At 46.4% G+C, this 12,366-nt stretch overlaps 1 protein-coding gene across 4 annotated transcripts in view; it reads right to left on the reverse strand.

The window, feature by feature from the left end:
* The window catches only part of ARHGEF33 (Rho guanine nucleotide exchange factor 33), a 223,774-nt gene that overhangs the window by 116,721 nt on the left and 94,687 nt on the right, over positions 1-12,366 (reverse strand). Inside the window, exon 1 of one of the 4 annotated variants that reach the window (XM_068232188.1) lies at positions 5,156-5,227. The exons of 2 other annotated variants lie outside the window; for them this stretch is intronic. The gene's annotated coding sequence lies outside the window, so the exon portion shown is untranslated. Of the gene's footprint in view, positions 1-5,155; positions 5,228-12,366 lie in introns of those variants that run through there. One more of the 4 variants, XM_068232179.1, reaches the window with a different exon arrangement.

Genomic DNA, 12,366 nt, shown 5'->3' on the forward strand with positions numbered 1-12,366 from the left:
CAGGGACCACCAGGTTAGGTAGTGAAAGGTGCCCCCTAGTTAAGGTAGCTCCAGGAGTCCCCCAGTTTAGGTAGTAAGTTACAGGGACCCCCAGGTTAGGTAGTGAGTGACAGGCGCCCCCCAGGTTAGGTAGTGAGTGACAGGGATCCCCAGGTTAGGTAGTGAGTGACAGGGTCCCCCAGGTTAGGCAGTGAGCGACATGCGTCCCCCAGGTTAGGTAGCGAGTGACAGGCGCCCCCCAGGTTAAGTAGCGAGTGACAGGCACCCCCCAGGTGAGGTAGTGAGTGACAGGGACCCCCAGGTTAGGTAGTGTGTGACAGGCGCCCCCCAGGTTGAGTAGTGAGTGACAGGCACCCCCCAGGTTAGGTAGTGAGTGACAGGGACCCCCAGGTTAGGTAGTGAGTGACAGGCAGCACCCCCCAGGTTAGGTTAGGCCGCCCCTCCCCCAGGGCCCGCTCAGGGCCGTTTTTGGGGGCTGGAGGGGTCGCAGCATGAGGGGAGAGCTTGGTGGCATGTCGGTGGGGAAGGGGGATGGTCCCCCCCCCTCACCTCGGGCTCTCCCCTCCAGCATTTAATAGTGTGGGTATGCAGGCGGCAGGACAGCAGCAGATACATACCTTCCGTGCGTACCACGGATGCTTCTCTCTCTAGCTTCTGACGCGACTTCCTGTATAAACAGGAAGTCGCGTCAGACACTAGAGGGAGAACCATCCTCGCTGGAGAGCACGGAAGGTATGTATCTGCCGCTGCCTGCATACCCACACTATTCAATGCTGGAGGGGAGAGCCCGAGGTGAGGTAGGGGGATCGTCCCCCTCCCCACTGACATGCCACCAAGCTCTCCCCTCATGCTGCGACCCCTCCAGAACCTAGCGGCGGCCGGCGGGGCACCCCTAGAAATAGATTAGGGGCACCCTAGGACATGTTGGGGGCACGGGCCCCCCTAAAACAGGGCTAGCGACGCCCATGTGGGCCAAAGTGTGAAATTTTATCCCAGGAGATTGGCCCATATGCAATTAACTTTTTCTCCTGAGTTTTAAAACTTGTCAATAAAATGCCTTAGTTAGTTCATGTTTGACTCTTACCTGACCTTTTCAACTTCAGATGCAATCTGATTCTGATATACTGTATTTTGTAAAATGGAAACTTCAGATCTATTCTGATCCTGATTCTTATATACTGTATCCATCTAATAAGGGAACTAAGGACCAGGAGTATAACTACAGAGGTAAGTGGGGAGCCCAAACTACTAACCTACCCCCCCCCCCCCCCCTCCGATACTCCAGATCAGATGTTTTTGTGGCTTCACATATTATGGGTGTAAAGATCCTGATGGCCACACTGTTTTATGAATCTTGTGAGATGGGTCCCCCGACTGTGAGGGTCACCAAGGGGAGGCAAGGGAATGATTGTGAACATTAAGGAGGCCCCATCAATAGAGAGTACCAATCTTTATGGCATCACACACTGAAATTAAACCATCAGCCCATCGCTCCCCTAAATAAGAGGACCGGCCCACCAAGCAGTGAGTATGACCAACATAAAACAATAAAAAACATCTTCTAAAATTTTAAACTTTCTCTTCCACAACCTATGGCAGTGATGGCTAACCTTGGCACTCCAACTGTCCAAAAACTACAAATCCCATCATGCCTCTGCCCCCCGAGTTATGCTTAGAGCTGTCAAAGCATTGCAATGCCTGACAGGACTTTTAGTTTCACCACAGCTGGAGTGCCAAGGTTAGCCATCACTGACCTATGGCCTCCTCCTCCCCAATAGCCATAGCCATTCCTCTCCTAAGTCAATGGTTCTTGCGACTGTATGTAACGCCTTATGGCATCACACGTTTAAAAAAAAAGAAGTAAAACTACACTATCAGCCCGTCTTACTCCTAAAAAAGGAGCGCCGGACCACAATATGGTGAGAATGACAAACATATAACAAAAAGTAAAACCATCTAACATGCATAATACAAACAATCACAGACATACACATATTTTACACATAAAAAGGCCCACAAAGTGAGCTGTACAAAATAGTTGGGAGGTATCTGCGAATGGACAGTACCGATCTTTATGGCATCACACAATAAAATTTAACCGTCAGCCCGTCACTCCCCTAAAAAAGAGGGCCGGACCACAAAGCAGTGAGTATGACAAACATAAAACAAAAAAAGACATCTTTTAAAGTCTTGAACTGTCTCTTCCACAACGTACGGCAGTGATGGCTAACCTTGGCACTCCAACTGTCCAAAAACTACAAATCCCATTATGCCTCTGCCTCCCTGAGATATACTTAGAGCTGTCAGAGCATTGCAATGCCTGACGGGACTTTTAGTTCACAGCTGGAGTGCCAAGGTTAGCCATCACTGACCTATGGCCTCCTCCCCCCCAATAGCCTTAGCCATTCCTCTACTAAGTTAATGGTTCTTGCGACTGTATGTAACGCCTTATGGCATCACATGCTAAAAAAAAAAAAAAGTAAAACTACACTATCAACCCATCGTACTCCTAAAAAAGGAGCGCCAGACCACAATATGGTGAGAATGACAAACATATAACAAAAAGATAAACCATTTAACATGCATAATACAAACAATCACAGACATACACATATTTTACACATAAAAAGGCCCACAAAGTGAGCTGTACAAAATAGTTGGGTGGTATCTGCGAATAGAGAGTACCGATCTTTATGGCATCACACAATGAAATTAAACCGTCAGCCCGTCACTCCCCTAAAAAAGAGGGCCGGACCATAAAGCAGTGAGTATGACAAACATAAAACAAAAAAAGACATCTTTTAAAGTTTTAAACTTTCTCTTCCATAACGTACTGCAGTGATGGCTAACCTTGGCACTCCAACTGTCCAAAAACTACAAATCCCATCATGCCTCTGCCTCCCCGACTTATGCTTAGAGCTGTCAGAGCTTTGCAATGCCGGATGGGACTTTTAGTTTCACCATGTAACGATCGGTGTAACACAGAGAGGGTCTGATTACCGGTGAACTGCAGTATCACCGAGAATACAGAATATACCGATTATTGATGATCTGCAGTATCACCGATAATCAGATATATCTACTAACCTCTGGACACCTGAGATATTAAGTGAGTGTTAAGTGCAACAGCAATACCAAGAGTACTGCACAGAAGTATGTTCCTTCCGTTGGCCTAGACTCTCCCGGGGGAGGAGCTCGGCTGAGAGTAGGAAGGACAGAGTGTGAGAGACACCAGTGAGAAGGTGTCACTAACAGGTCTGGGAACTGCCTCTAACAGTAAGGCCAGTTCTCGAGGTCGGGCAAGCCAGGTCGTTAACACACAGACAGATAAGGTACAGATTCAGGAGACAGATACGGAATCCGATGAACAGGCAGGGTTTGGCAACAGAGTATCAGAATTGCAGGGTACAGAATCAGGAGGCAAATACAGAGTCCAGGAATGAGCAGATATTTGGCAACAGGAAATCAGAAATAGCAAGGTACAGGATCAGAGTTCAGAGGAATAGTCAGGCAGGCAGAAGGTCATAACAAATAATACAATTCAATATTCCTAATGCTAAGGTGTGAGCTCCTTGATGTCAACACCTTTGGAAACTATGCTAGAACACAGATACAGACAAGGTCTGAGTGCTACCACGTAGTGGTCGCAACACCAGACACCAGAGAAATGACCAGCACCCAGTATATATACTATAGCGCTCTCCAGCGCCACCCTAAAGTGCTGGACCAATGGAAGGTGGTAAAAATGTCAGCTGACCAGCTTGGTCAGCTGACTCTTCTCTGGCTGTCATATAAGCTCGCGCGTCCTTCTGAACCTGTGTGGACTAGCAGTCCCAGCCACACCAGACATGTTTTGCAATGTATCCGCTGATTCGGGCGCAGGGGCCGCCGCACTGCTCTCCAAGCAAGCGGCGGCTTCCCCGCATCCACCCACAGTGTCAGCAGTATTGCTATGCGCGCAATCCGCCGCGTCCAACGCGGACTCCACCGCTCTGCCCATGCGGCATGCGGCAGTTTCTTCGTGTTGTGCCACCATGTTGGACGCGGAAACAGCCGCCTCACTCTGAGCACTTGCGGCGGCTTTTCCGCGTTTCCTCACAGTACCCCCCCTGAGGAGTGGACTCCGGACAACTCCTACCAGGCTTCTCATGATGCAACGCGTGGAACTCCCTTCTTAATTTGTCAGCATGCATGCGACCTTCAGGTACCCATGATCTCTCCTCAATACCATACCCTTTCCAATGAACCAGGTATTGTACTGAGTTCTGAACTATGCGTGAGTCTAAAATCTTCTCTACTTCGTACTCAGGTTGGTCATCTATCATCACAGGAGGAGGAGGAGTGGGACCCACATGGACTGCTGGCTTAAGCAGGGACACATGAAAAGATCTTACGCCACGCATACTGGCCGGAAGATCAATGGCATAAGTAACATTGTTGATCTTTCTAGTTACTGAAAACTGACCCACAAACCTGGGCCCCAACTTGGCTGAGGGCTGTTTCAAGTTCAAGTGACGTGTGGACACCCAGACTAAGTCTCCTGGTTGAAACCTCCACTCTACGGAACGTCTTTTGTCAGCTTCACCTTTTTGACTCTGAAACGCCTTCTCCAAATTATTTTTCACGATCCACCACATGTCTTTAAATGACCTTTGCCAGGCCTCCAGAGCTGGAAACGGAGTGGAGGCGACTGGCAATGGGGAGAATTTAGGCAACTTCCCGGTCACTATCTGAAATGGACAAAATCTCGAGGAAGAACTTTTCAAATTATTGTGCGCAAATTCTGCGAAGGGCAAAAACTTGACCCAATCATTTTGCGCTTCAGCAACATATGAATCACAAATTATACAAGTAAAGCTGCGCTCAGCACACATGTAACCAGCTAAGAACGAGCAGTATCACGGCAAAAAAGCCACTGGTATTATAAGGGCATTCCAAGTGCAATTCAGATAAAAAGGGTGTGAGATCTATCACATATAATCAAAGTCCATAAACTTATTTCATATGGAGCGCTCCTGCAAAATGTGTATAAGCATTAACAGTCAATTAATCGTGAAATCAGTAAGCGCTTCTTCAAAGATGTCACAGCGATGAAGTTCTATAGAAATAGATGCATAAAACCATCAGGAGATGCCCCCATCAGGTGTGAACTCACCGGATCAGAAGACCACCAAGGCCAAGTCTCGCATCTGGGGTATTGGCCACCCCACAGCCTCTCCGGCAAGCCTCTCTCCACACGCCCAGGTCTCCCGGTAGGATAACACTGTCAGTATGACAAAACAAGGCTCCTCATCGCGTAAAAGTCCAAATAAAGTTTATTGCACGTTTCAATCTCAAAAATGTCCATAGGACACAGCAGCAATCAGTTACAGGTCAGCTCTATACGAGCCAGTGGGGAATGCGCTGGGCAGAACCATATGTTGTGTTCAAATGGCCTCCTGTCGCTATCCCCTATCCTGTATAATGAACCCACCAAACAGTATAAAAATTTTTAAAACAGCAGCTGCGTGTGAGCTCCAGCCGCGTCCGACTGGCAACACACGCTTCACGTCACGCCGTAGCTCCGCCCAACGTTTCGTTGCTACGGCAACTCATCAGGGGCACGGAGCTACGGCCATCGGCGTTCTAAATAGTGGAAAGGTGGGAGGTCCAGTGCACTCCAACCAATGGGCAACCATCCCTTCAGCGCCTGCGCATATCTGTACACTAGCTCGCTCAATAAGCGGCGTTTCCGCCGCGCTAATGGCCGCTCTATGACGGCTATCAAAAGGTCAGCTCTGCGCCTACACTCTATGAATGCCCACACAGTGAGCAGTGGTGCTGCAGCGCAAAGCAGCCGCCCAGGCGGCTATGAAATAAACAACATTATGTAAATGCCCACTGCATGCCCCGTACATAGCAGTTTCAGCAGATTCCACCTAAACACATAGTCTCTATAAAATAAAATAGAACAGACAGTTCTAATGCTCAAAAAATGGTAATTAAAATTAAAATTAAAATTACACTCATTAAGCAATATGATCCCCACATTCCCATACGATTACATGCCTATTCAAAGACAGTGTTTAAGATACAGTGATAATGATGTATTATTACAGAGGATATTTAAAGCCATTAGGTTCTCTCATAATGTAAAAACTAAATTAGCTCATGATGGTGGGGCAAATGCCCAATTAACTGTTATTAATAAAGCAATTTAAATCAATATCCACATTATGGCCCCCAGGAACCAGAGTATTAAGCTTATGTATCCACTGTGTTTCTTTCTGGGAAATGGTCCTCTCTTTGTTACAACCTCTCCATCCTGGCACAAGCTTTTCTAATCCACACATCTTAAGCGATTTTATAATACATCCATGGTGTTCCCCCACATGTTTAGACAAATTGTGTTGTTTAAAACCTTTTCCTGAGTTGTAAATATGCTCCCCCCATCTCTTGTATATGGCTCTAGTTGTGCGGCCTACATATTGGAGGCCGCAATCACACCAGACCAAATACACAGCGCAAACAGTGCGACAGGTAATGAACCCCTTAATCTTAAACAATCTTCCGGATACAAATGACCTAACTTCCTTCATTCTTGCTGTTAACCCCTCTTCGCAAGCCCTGCATGTCCCACAGGGGTAGAACCCATCTTGCTGCCAGGGGTTAGACAGCTGTTTAGGGGGGTTCACACAACTGGGTGCGAGATGATCTTTTAGGTTGTGAGCCCTACGGTATAGAAATTTTGGTTTTTCAGGTATCACCCTCTTCAAAACGGGATCAGCTTTAAGTAGCTCCCAATGTTTTTTGATAACACCCTCCATTTTTCTGTGCTGCTTATTAAAGCCTGTTAAGAAACCAAAATCAAAGATATTATTGGACCCTTGAGGTTTAGAAATAAAGGTGACAGGCCTCTCCAAAATAGCTACATCCCTTCTGGTTTTTTCAATCTCTGCAGCGGAGTACCCCTTTTCCCGAAATCTATTGGCCAACATAGTTGATTGTTCATTATAGTCATCAAGTGTGGAGCAGTTCCTTCTCAATCGCAGGAACTGCCCTCTAGGTATAGCCCTCATCCATTGCGGGTGGTGGCAGCTCCCTTTGGGAATATAGGCATTCCTGTCAGTTGCCTTAAAATAGGTTCTAGACCACAATTCAGAGCCATGTTTATATATTTCCAAGTCCAAGAAGACAATTGATTGTAAACTACACACAGCATTTAATTCAATATTCAAATCATTGATGTTAAGCATCTCAATGTACGATGTAAATTCTAACTCTGTCCCCTCCCACAGTATGAATAAGTCATCAATGAATCTGGACCATTGTCTGACCTTGGCCGATTCAGGTTTAAGTAGCATGGCCTCTTCCCAGACTGCCATAAAAATATTCGCAAAACTGGGGGCATACCCAGCCCCCATCGCACAGCCCCTCTTCTGCACATAATAACTACCTTCATGCCAGAAGTAATTATGTTTCAAGGCGTATTCTAGAAGCTGCACGATAAATTCACATTGCTCTGGTTTCATTTCAGTTTTTTCAAGGTATTGTTTCACTGCCCATATCCCAGGCTCGTGAGGAATACATGTATATAAGGAGGACACATCAGCAGTACCCAGTAATGTTCCCTCAGTAACACTAATATGCTCAATAATCTGCAGCGTATGCTTAGTATCACGTAATAGATGTGGAATATGCTTTACAGCAGGTTGTAGCATGTCATCCAAATACTCACCCAATCGGTGAGTAATGGACCCCATGCCACTGATAATTGGACGCCCAGGTGGATGGTTAGCATCCTTATGTAATTTAGGAGTTTGGTATATAACCGGTATTTTGGGCGCTGATGGTATGAGATAATCATATTCTTTATCATTCAAAAATCCTCTATCCAATCCCTGCTTAAGGAGGTCTCTAAGTTCTCCCAAAAACATCCTAGTGGGATCACCTCTAAGTTTCAAATACGTATTACTGTCTCCCACAAGCCTGTTCAACTCAGCCGTATACTGTTCCCGGCTCATGATGGCAACACCCCCCCCTTTGTCAGCAGGGCGAACTACAAGCTGTTTATCATCTAGCAGATCTTTAACAAGGTCATTAATCTGTCTGTCACAACGTGGGATTTTAATCCTATTGAGGTCATTCAAGACCATATTTTTAAAACTTTCAATGGTACTAGCAGTGTCATAGTCAGGGGGGTTGAAGACAGACCTGTTTCGTAGATTAGTATGTATATAACTCTGAGGTGGATTAAACCTATTGGAGGGGCCTTCTTTCTTAAGAAAATACTTCTTAATATTAAGTTTTCTGGTGAATTTATGTACATCGATATAAGTTTCAAATTTGTTAAGATTAGTTGGAGGGGCATACTTCAAACCACGATCAATTAAAGTGAGTTGTGGTTTAGTGAGGGTTACTCCACTGATATTAAAAATACCCTGGCCTACCAACTTTTTGTGCGCTTCCCGTCGCCCCCCTCTACATCCTCTTCTGCTCTTCTTTTCACAGTGTTTCGGGGCGTGTCCCCCACTCCCCCATCCTGTTCGTATCTGTACCTGGGTTTGGGGTAATCCCATGGAAAATGGTCATTCTCAGTATTCCCAATGGGTTCATACCTATTGTGAACCGGGACAGCATATTTACTACCTTCCTGAGGTCGAGGTAATTGTGCAGGTATGTCATATGATGGACGATTGAAGTCATGCCTCACAGTCTGAGGCCTATAATAACCACTATAAGTGGGTTTAGGCGGTCTGGGCTTTGGGTATCGGGGCCCTGGTCTCGGTCGGGCGCTACCTAAGGGATTATCAAAGTAATTAGACATTCTGTGTGGGGGACCTCCCCTAGGTCCATACATATAAGTGCCATTGGATTGCATAGGGCCTGGGTGTCCCTGAGGGTACCTCCTCCCCCCCCCCGAGGTGTACTGGGCAAGTTGGGTTGTGGTTTTTTAGGGATAGCGCCTCCTCTATTTTCAGTACTGGCTGGATCCTGATTGGGGGGACGATTGTCTAAGACTATAGCCTCTTTCTCTTTTTTCCTCATTTGCCATCTATAAGCAACATGATTTTTGTACAATTCACAGTCATAAGCAAATTTCCTCTGTTTATCAGATATCAGAAATTTCTCATGTTTTTTAAGGACCTCATGCAGTCCCTTTGATTTTTCCTTAAATTCCTCTGTGTTCTTATAGGGCTCTAATACCTTCCTCAATTCATCAATCTCACCACCAATACGATCCAGTCTTTTAGCTTTTCTTTTTGCCATAATCTCAATAGCCCCCAGCCCGCATTTGTTGACATAATCTTCCCATTCCTGATCATTCTCCGCATTACTTTCACCATCATTTAGCTCCAATTCCCATCGTATAGTTTTGGGGATAATCCCTTTCTGGTGGTATCTTTTTAAGGTGGCTAGATCCCACCATGTATTTAACTCTTTATTCATAGATTGCTGTAACTTCTTAAAATTTTGATCAAGTACTCCTCTGGTCTCTGTCTCCTGCCCAAAGATAGCATCAAGGTCAATATCCCTATGGGATCTGAACTCAAATACTTCCATTTCGTATATCCGTGCAGCAGCAATCAATAATAAAAACTATGAATCACAAATTATACAAGTAAAGCTGCGCTCAGCACACATGTAACCAGCTAAGAACGAGCAGTATCACGGCAAAAAAGCCACTGGTATTATAAGGGCATTCCAAGTGCAATTCAGATAAAAAGGGTGTGAGATCTATCACATATAATCAAAGTCCATAAACTTATTTCATATGGAGCGCTCCTGCAAAATGTGTATAAGCATTAACAGTCAATTAATCGTGAAATCAGTAAGCGCTTCTTCAAAGATGTCACAGCGATGAAGTTCTATAGAAATAGATGCATAAAACCATCAGGAGATGCCCCCATCAGGTATGAACTCACCGGATCAGAAGACCACCAAGGCCAAGTCTCGCATCTGGGGTATTGGCCACCCCACAGCCTCTCCGGCAAGCCTCTCTCCACACGCCCAGGTCTCCCGGTAGGATAACACTGTCAGTATGACAAAACAAGGCTCCTCATCGCTTCAGCAACATAACACCTCAAAAACTGTTCCAATGATTGATTGACTCTTTCCGTCTGCCCATTGGTCTGTGGGTGGTAGCCTGACGAAAAGGACAGTTCCATGCCCATTTGGTGACAAAATGCCCTCCAAAATCTCGAGACAAATTGGACTCCCCGATCTGACACTATGTTTTCCGGAATGCCGTGCAATCGGAAAACGTGGATGATGAACAAATCGGCCAACTCCTGGGCCGAGGGGAGTCCTTTCAATGGCACAAAATGGGCCATTTTACTGAAGCGTTCGACTACCACCCAAATGACCGACATGCCCTCAGACCTGGGAAGCTCACCCACAAAATCCATGGACAAGTGGGTCCACGGCTCACTCGGGGTGGGCAAGGACTGCAACGTTCCCATAGGTGCCAGCCGCGAGGGCTTACTTTTCACACACACCGCACACTCTCTAACATACTCCTTGCAATCTGTTGCCAGAGACGGCCACCAAGCACACCTGGCAACAATATCCTGTGTTCTGGAGGCCCCAGGGTGTCCTGCGTTTTTGTGTGAGTGAAACATCTGCAGAATCTGAAAACGGAATGGTAGTGGTATAAACATAACCCCCTCGGGCTTCCCCTCCGGGACGTCCTGCTGAAAGGGACTTAAAGTCTCTGTCCAGTCTTCCCAAGTCTCAGTTGTTGCTAGCACCAATCTCTGTGGGACAATGGTCTCTGGGACAGAGGGCTGTGCTGTCTCTGGCTCAAAGCATCTGGACAGGGCATCTGCCTTAATGTTTTTGCTACCCGGAGTGTACGTAATTATAAATCTGAACCTCGAGAAGAACAATGACCATCGAGCCTGACGGGGGCTTAATCTTTTAGCTCCCTCGATGTATTCCAAATTTTTGTGATCAGTGTAAACTGTAATCGTGTGTTCTGCCCCGTTCAACCAATGACGCCATTCTTCAAAGGCCAATTTGATGGCCAGGAGCTCCCTGTTGCCTATATCGTAGTTTCTCTCTGCCGGAGAGAACCTACGCGAAAAATAGGCACATGGGTGCAATCTACCCTGCAACCCCGACCGCTGGGACAGCACAGCCCCTACCCCGACCTCCGAGGCGTCCACCTCAACAATAAAAGGATAGGCGGTGTCAACGTGTCTTAGGATGGGTGCAGAGCAAAACAAATCTTTCAGAGTGGAGAATGCATGCAGAGCTTCTGGAGACCAGTGGGTAGTATCTGCCCCTTTCTTAGTGAGACTGGTGAGGGGTGCAATGACAGTGGAGTACCCCTTTATGAACCTCCTATAATAATTGGCAAAGCCTAAAAATCTCTGAAGAGATTTTAACCCCACTGGTTTAGGCCATTCCAACACAGAAGAGACCTTGGCAGGATCCATAGACAGGCCCGAGGTGGAAATTATGTACCCTAAAAAGGTGACAGACGTTACCTCGAAGATGCAATTCTCCAATTTAGCGTAAAGCATGTTTTGCCTTAGTTTGTCCAATACAAACTTGACGTGTGTCCTGTGCTCAGAGAGGTTGTTTGCAAAAATAAGTATATCATCTAGGTATACTAACACGAATTTGCTCAACACCTCCCTGAACACCTCATTAATTAGTTCTTGGAAGACGGCCGGGGCGTTACACAGTCCGAAGGGCATCACTAGATACTCGTAATGCCCGTCGGGCGTGTTAAAGGCCGTCTTCCATTCATTGCCCTTTCTGATCCGCACCAGGTTGTATGCACCCCGTAAATCCAATTTTGAAAAGATCTTAGCGTCGGTAACCTGTGTAAACAAGTCATCTATCAGGGGCAATGGGTAGCGATTCTTCACTGTGATTTTATTCAGGCCCCGGTAATCAATGCATGGCCGCAGGCCTCCGTCTTTTTTCTTAACAAAAAAGAACCCTGCGCCAGCGGGCGACCGGGAAGGGCGAATAAACCCCTTGGCTAAATTTTCACGAATGTACTCCTGCATGGCCACTTTCTCTGGCCCAGACAAATTATAGAGATGACCCCTAGGGGGCATACAACCAGATCGGAGATCGATGGGGCAATCAAACGGGCGATGTGGCGGTAACTTATCAGCAGCCTTGGGACAGAACACATCGGAATACTCGGAATATTGTACTGGTACACCCTCCAAATGAATCCTGGTCTGGCCCAGTGTCACCCTCCCTAAACACTGCTGAAAACAATGAGTTGACCAGCTAATTAGCTGACCAGTAGCCCAATTGATCTGTGGGGAGTGAAGGTGCAACCAAGGCATGCCAAGGATGACTGTGGAGGTGGTCATGTGTAACAAAAAAAATTGCAGTTTCTCTGTATGTAGCACCCCTATA

The sequence above is a fragment of the Hyperolius riggenbachi genome, chromosome 4, assembly GCF_040937935.1.
Source record: "Hyperolius riggenbachi isolate aHypRig1 chromosome 4, aHypRig1.pri, whole genome shotgun sequence".
Taxonomy (NCBI): domain Eukaryota; kingdom Metazoa; phylum Chordata; class Amphibia; order Anura; family Hyperoliidae; genus Hyperolius; species Hyperolius riggenbachi.